Source organism: Rutidosis leptorrhynchoides, chromosome 7, assembly GCF_046630445.1.
Source record: "Rutidosis leptorrhynchoides isolate AG116_Rl617_1_P2 chromosome 7, CSIRO_AGI_Rlap_v1, whole genome shotgun sequence".
In the NCBI taxonomy this organism is placed as follows: domain Eukaryota; kingdom Viridiplantae; phylum Streptophyta; class Magnoliopsida; order Asterales; family Asteraceae; genus Rutidosis; species Rutidosis leptorrhynchoides.
Window position 1 is genome coordinate 97,623,817 of NC_092339.1, and position 6,726 is coordinate 97,630,542.

The 6,726-nt window shown below is 33.6% G+C and overlaps 1 non-coding gene across 1 annotated transcript; it reads right to left on the bottom strand.

The window, feature by feature from the left end:
• Window positions 1-240: 240 nt before the first annotated feature.
• Window positions 241-347, bottom strand: LOC139860947 (small nucleolar RNA R71). Its single transcript, XR_011763572.1, has one exon. It is a non-coding gene; the product is annotated as a small nucleolar RNA R71 (small nucleolar RNA).
• Between the last annotated feature and the right edge of the window lie 6,379 nt (window positions 348-6,726).

Below are 6,726 nucleotides of genomic sequence, written 5' to 3' on the forward strand. Positions count from 1 at the left end.
CAATATAGTGGTATGCCAAAAGAAGATCCAAACGAACATCTTCGAACTTTTAATAGGATTTGTAATCTATTTAAAATCCGAGAAGTTGAGGATGAAACTATTTATCTTATGTTGTTCCCATGGACTTTAAAAGGAGAAGCCAAAGATTGGTTAGAATCGTTACCTGAAGGAGCGATTGACACATGGGATATTTTAGTTGAGAAATTTCTTAAAAGATTCTTTTCGGCATCTAAAGCCGTGAGACTTCAAGGAGAAATTGACACGTTCATGCAAAAGCCAAATGAAACGTTATATGAAGCATGGACAAGATTCGGAAGGATGTTGAGAGGATGTCCTCAACACAGTTTAGATACTTTTCAAATAGTACAAATCTTTTATAAAGGCGTCAACGTCGCCACACGAAAAGACATCAACACAGCATCTGGTGGTTCCATTATGAAGAAAACCGCAACCGAAGCTCACAAAATTATTGATAACACAGCTTCCCACTCTCATGAGTGGCACCAGGAAAAAGATATTTTTCATTCATCTAAAGCGGCTAGAGCCGATTCTAGCCATGACTTTGATTCCATTTCCGCAAAAATAGATGCTTTCGAGAGACGAATGGAAAAGATGACTAAAGATATTCACACAATACGAATCAGTTGTGAGCAATGCGGTGAACCACACTTAACGAAAGATTGTCACATTGAACAAACTATGGAACAACGTGAGAATGTTTTCTACATGAATCAAAGGCCGAGAAATAATTATCAAAATAATTATCAACCGCCAAGGCCAAACTTCAATCGAAATCAAAACATTCTTTACAATCCAAATGGACCCAACAATAACTCGTATAACCAACAAGGTCTGAATAACCAACCAACTCAAAATAACACTTTCAATCAACAAAGACCTAGCTTGTATAAACCACCATAACAAACCAAAGAGAAAAATCCAAATCTGGAAGAAATGATGGCAAAGCTAATGGAATCTCAAACACAATTTATTGCAACTCAAACCTAAACGAATGAGAGGTTTGATCAGTCATTAAGAACTCAACAAGCTTTCATTTTGAATCTAGAAAAACACGTAGGTACTCTTGCTAGCATGATGAGTGAGAGGGAACAAGGAAAGCTACCGAGTAATACTGAAGTAAATCCTCGGAATGAGAATGTTAATATGGTGTCAACAAATTCTGAAAAACCAGCTCCAGAAGATGGGAAGGTTTTAGATGTGAGTAACAATGAAGAAATTACACCACCGCCACCACCCGAGTATGTAAAGCCAGTGGTGGCACCATACAGACTACCCATCCCGTTTCCAAGAAAAGGAGTTGAGTATGAGCAAGTGATAGGTAGTAAAGTTTGTGATACCTCTGGAAAGAAGAAGAAGAATAAGAAAGTGCAAGAAACAAAAACCATAGAAGTAAACCCGGTGAAGACAGTTTCACCAAAAGCTCCACCCAGGTTGGGTGATCCGGGTGAATTTATTGTTCCTTGTCTACTTAGTGATTGTGTCATGTATGATGCACTAGCAGATTTAGGTGCGAGTGTGAGTGTTATGCCTCTTTCATTATATAAGAGATTAGGAGTAGGTGAGTTAAGTCCAATGGAAATGAGTGTTCGACTCTTTGATCAAACCATTAGGCACCCAGTTGGAATTGCTGACAACCTACCCGTTCAAGTAGGTAATTTAACCTTTCTAGTCGAATTTATTGTCATTGACATGGAAGAGGACTCAAATATTCCTCTAATTTTAGGTCGACTATTCTTAGCGTCCACCGGGGCGTTATTTGATGTAAAAAAGGGTAGAATGACACTTAGTAATGATGAAAAATGGATCACCTTTGTGAGTCGAAAGTCTAAATCTCCACCAACCAAAATCATTGAACCAACAAAAACGATTGATAAGAACCATATTGTTTTACCAACTCCAACGGTAGTGCTTAGCAATAATAAAACGCCTAAGTGTGGGGAAGATGAAGTAACACCTAATGATGACCTGATAACAAAGAACCCCATTGTTGATACGAAATTAAATGACCCCATTATTAACAGTTCAATGAAGAAACTTATTAAATGGATTCACGATGCTAGAACCAAGGGGAACTTTAAGTTATGTAACCAGTTATTATCCAATCTTTCGCCTAAAGAAAAGGCAAAACTAGTTGAATTTGTGGATGTTACACAGGAATCCGACCAATGGCTTAAAGCAAAAGTCACAAATATGCAAGTTGATTATGGTCCAAAAGAAATTGACGATGAAGTTAATCACAATTTCAAATCCACACCTACCTAAGTGTGGGGAGATTCAAATGCTCTAAGAAATAATGTTGTCTAGAGTTATTTGTTCTGTTCTCGTGTAGTTCCGAGAATGGAATCCAATTGGTCTTTTCCACTAGCAGACACTAAAGAACTAGTTTTCTTCCCCCCATTCTGAATTTTATTTTGTTTTGTAGGTTTGTATGAAATTAATACGCTTTTTAAATTTAAGTTTTGTGTGAATTTAAAAACAAAAATTACTTTATTTCATTAAGTTTAAAAAATGATTTCTAAAATTCATCGTAAGTTGAAGACTAGGTCATGGAACCGAAATTGCTTTACCCGAGGGCAGGGCGAAAAATTTTGTTATCATTATTTTTAATTTTATTGATATAAAGTATACCGAAAATAATTAAAAAACCAAAAAAATATTTGCTTTTAAAACAATCGCTTTAACGAAAAATTTTAAATTTTGTCGAGGGACGGACTAGGTAAACATACCGAAACTACCTAAAGTAAAAGGAAACAAAATTTTAAAAAAATTATTCATTTAAATTGTTTTAATAAATAAAAGTTTTATAATATATATATATATATATATATATATATATATATATATATATATATATATATGTGTGTGTGTGTGTGTGTGTGTGTGTGTGTGTGTGTTTGTAGTTTATCTTATGTACAAAACATGGTAAAACATCGCACTTTCAAAGACTGGCATTAAGTTCAGCAAAAGCTACTAATTTTGACGACAAGACGCAAAATATCAAATGTGATATAAAATAATATGTTTGCAAACTCGGTATTTTTAATCACTTTTCTACACTAATCACCCTCATGAATTTATAATTATAGTGTGATTTTATGCAAATGAGGGCATTGCATGATCTCAAGTGTGGGGAAGGGTTATAAAATCTCTCGGGTTTGCACTTGGTTTAATTGCCAAATTTTGTGAAAATTTGAAAAAATTTCAATTAAATGAACTCAAAATCATGTTTATACATATTTATGAACGATAAAACTAGGTGATAATACCGAAATTATTGTTACCTCGGAGAGAACATAAATTGAGAAACAACCCAAAACGTTTGAATTCATTTAAAATAGAATAAAGGAGAATAAAAAGGCAAAGAAAAGAATAAATAAAAGCTAAGTGTGGGAAGAATTTACCAAGTTCTTTAAAACATATATCACATATTTTGTACAAGATTATTACAGGTACTTTTGCTTTGGACTAAACTAATCAGTTTTACCCAATTTACTGTAATATATTTGAAAGAAAGATGGATCTACACGATGAATCAATTCCATCATTAAAAGGAAGTAAAGTCTTTCAAAAAAGACACGCGCTTCTTGATTTAGGTCAGGAAGTTGTCGTCCAGACCAGCTGTAGGTTGACGAAAAATCTAGAAAAGTCATCTCTAAAATCAGTAGGAAATCCACGGACCTCAGCATCAAACAGGGTCCCAAGTGGTCAGACTTATCCTAACCATGAGAGGATCTGTCTCGTAAAATGGGGAGGGCGCCATGCAAATTAGCTTGATAAGACTAATGAATCAGACCCCCAGAAAGGATAATTTCCTTAAAGATTAAAAATCAGCTTTTAAGCATGATATCACTCAATCCTTGAGATTGACTTTAAAGATTGAGAATTACAAACTCATGGAATTCGATGATATCTAAACTCGAGCTTGAACGATAAAATATTTTGATCAAATTAAAACCGATTTATTTTCTGAAAACCCATTTTCAATGCGTTCATTACCATTGAACGTAAAATCCTAGGAATTCATCTGGAATTCATTTGGTCACCTGAACCAAATCGGGTGTCAACCGTAAGAACGGTGGTTGCATAGGATGGTCGAAGACAGGACCTTGTGCCAGACCGAAAAATTATAGGGTGATCTTTGCTATTTCTCCTACAAAGGATAGTAATTGCATCCGACAAGTTTTTGGACCATGAACATCTGCATGTCATTAGACATTGCCTTAACAGTTGCTTGTTCAACGCTTTCCTTTACAACCGTACGGTAGTTTACCGAAAGGTAATATACGGAGCAAGTAAACTGGACGTGTGCTTTCCTAATACAAGGTTAGCAAGTGGGTGACACAAAACCTCAAGTTTTGAGCTAAAATTTTAAACTCTGAAACCCACAAAACCCACAAAAATAATTTGCAAACACCGGTGAAAGGTTATTCTGAAAAACTTATCTAGGGTAAAAGCTAGAATGAATTTTCAAAATATCAAATGTTTTCATAAAGATCCAATTTCCTTAAAGGATCTAAATTTTCATAGTCATGTGGGACTGTAAACCACATCGTTACCGTCATTGTTTATACCGCCGTATCAAAATCACTAATGTATAAAGTGTGAGAATAAAAAAATTGATTCGAGTGAAGTGTGATTTAATTTCAAGTTCTTTATTGCTTGAGGACAAGCAACGCTCAAGTGTGGAGATATTTGATAGTGCTCCAAATTAACATATATTTAGGCGCAATATCCTTCCAATATGTAAAGTTTTTAGTTGCAATTGTTCTATTTTTATGTAATAATCGTTTAAATAAATAAGTGCGAAGACAAAAGAAGAAAACGAAGATTTGAAGACGCAAACGTCTAAAATGCTCAAACGTACAAGTTAAACTCCAAGTGGTTCAATTTATTGATGATCAACATCTAAATATTTACAAGAGTACAAGTTGCGGAATGTAAAGTACAAGATATTAAAGCATACGAAAAGACGTTCGAGAAACCGGAACCGAGACATAAACCGGGCGTAAATGTATGAGACAACGGAGCGAAAATTACAAGTCAACTATGCACAAGAATATAATATAATATATATATAATTAATATAAATTATATATATATTATATATATATATAATAATATGTCGACAAGCAAGAAAACAAAAAATATGTGAGCTGGATCTGACGGCCATGCGATCGCATGGGAAATAGGCATAAAACCCCATGCGAGTGCATGAGCCCATGTGAGTGCATGAGATTTGCACTAAAACCCCATGCACTCGCATGGGCATCAGAATCAGGAATTATGCCTATAAATACCAGGCTTCTGCTCGACGAAAAAACACAATATATATCCATCTTTCTCTCCCTCAATGATATATATTATATATATATATATATATATATATATATATATATATATATATATATATATATATATATATATATATATATATATATAATATAGCTTAGTTTTATATTAGTTAGTTTGGGTTATGTAACGGTTATTTTACGGGTTTTAAAGTCGGAACTCTGTCCCTGTAACACTACGCGATTAATGATCACTGTAAGCTAAATTCTCCTTTTTAAATTAATGTCTCGTATTTAAGTTATTATTATGCTTATTTGAGCCGAAGTAATCGTGAATGTTGAGCTAAATATTAAGACGGGGTTATTGGGCTTTGGACCATAATTGGGATTTGAACAAAAGACCGACACTTGTGGAAATTGGACTATGGGCTATTAATGGGCTTTATATTTGATTAACTAAATGATATCTTGTTAATTTAATGTAGAGATTTGCAACTTGATGCATTTATATATAACCACATACGCTTGATCGGGTACGGTAGGCGGGATATCTATAAATACTAATAATTGTTCATTTCACCGGACACGGGGATGGATTAATAGTCAATGGACTCATTAAAACAGGGATGTATTACATTCAAGGATAATTGGTGTAATTGTTAATAAAGTCTTAAAACCTTAGATTACACGCAGTCGATAACCTGGTGTAATCATTAACAATGTGTTAAGACCTTATTACGGTTTAAATCCCCAATTAGTTGGAATATTTGACTTCGGGTATAAGGTTAATTTGGCGAAGACCCTCGCACTTTATAATTATGACCGTTGGACTATTATGGACAAAACCAGATGGACTTATCAAATAATCCAGGACAAAGGACAATTAATCCAGGGTAATAAATTAAAATTAAAACATCAAACATCGTGATTACGGAAGTTTAAATAAGCATAATTATTTTATTTTATTTCTTATCTCAATTTTTATATATCGTCATTTAAATATCGTTATTTATTTTACGCACTTTAAATATCGTCATTTACTTTACGCTTGACTTAAAATATAAAATCGATAAACCGGTCATAAAACGGTAAACCCACTTTTATATATTATTACTAATAATAATTATATATATTTTGTACAAATATAGTTGTTTAAAATATAGTGTAAAATAAGTCGTCTCCCTGTGGAACGAACCGGACTTACTAAAAACTATACTACTCTACGATTAGGTACACTGCCTATAGTGTTGTAGCAGAGTTTAGGTATATCCCATCTGAAATGTCCCTTTCATATTGATTATAAACGTTCCATATTAATTGATTTCGTTGCGAGGTTTTGACCTCTATATGAGACGTTTTTCAAAGACTGCATTCGTTTTTAAAACAAACCATAACCTTTATTTTATTGACAAGGTTA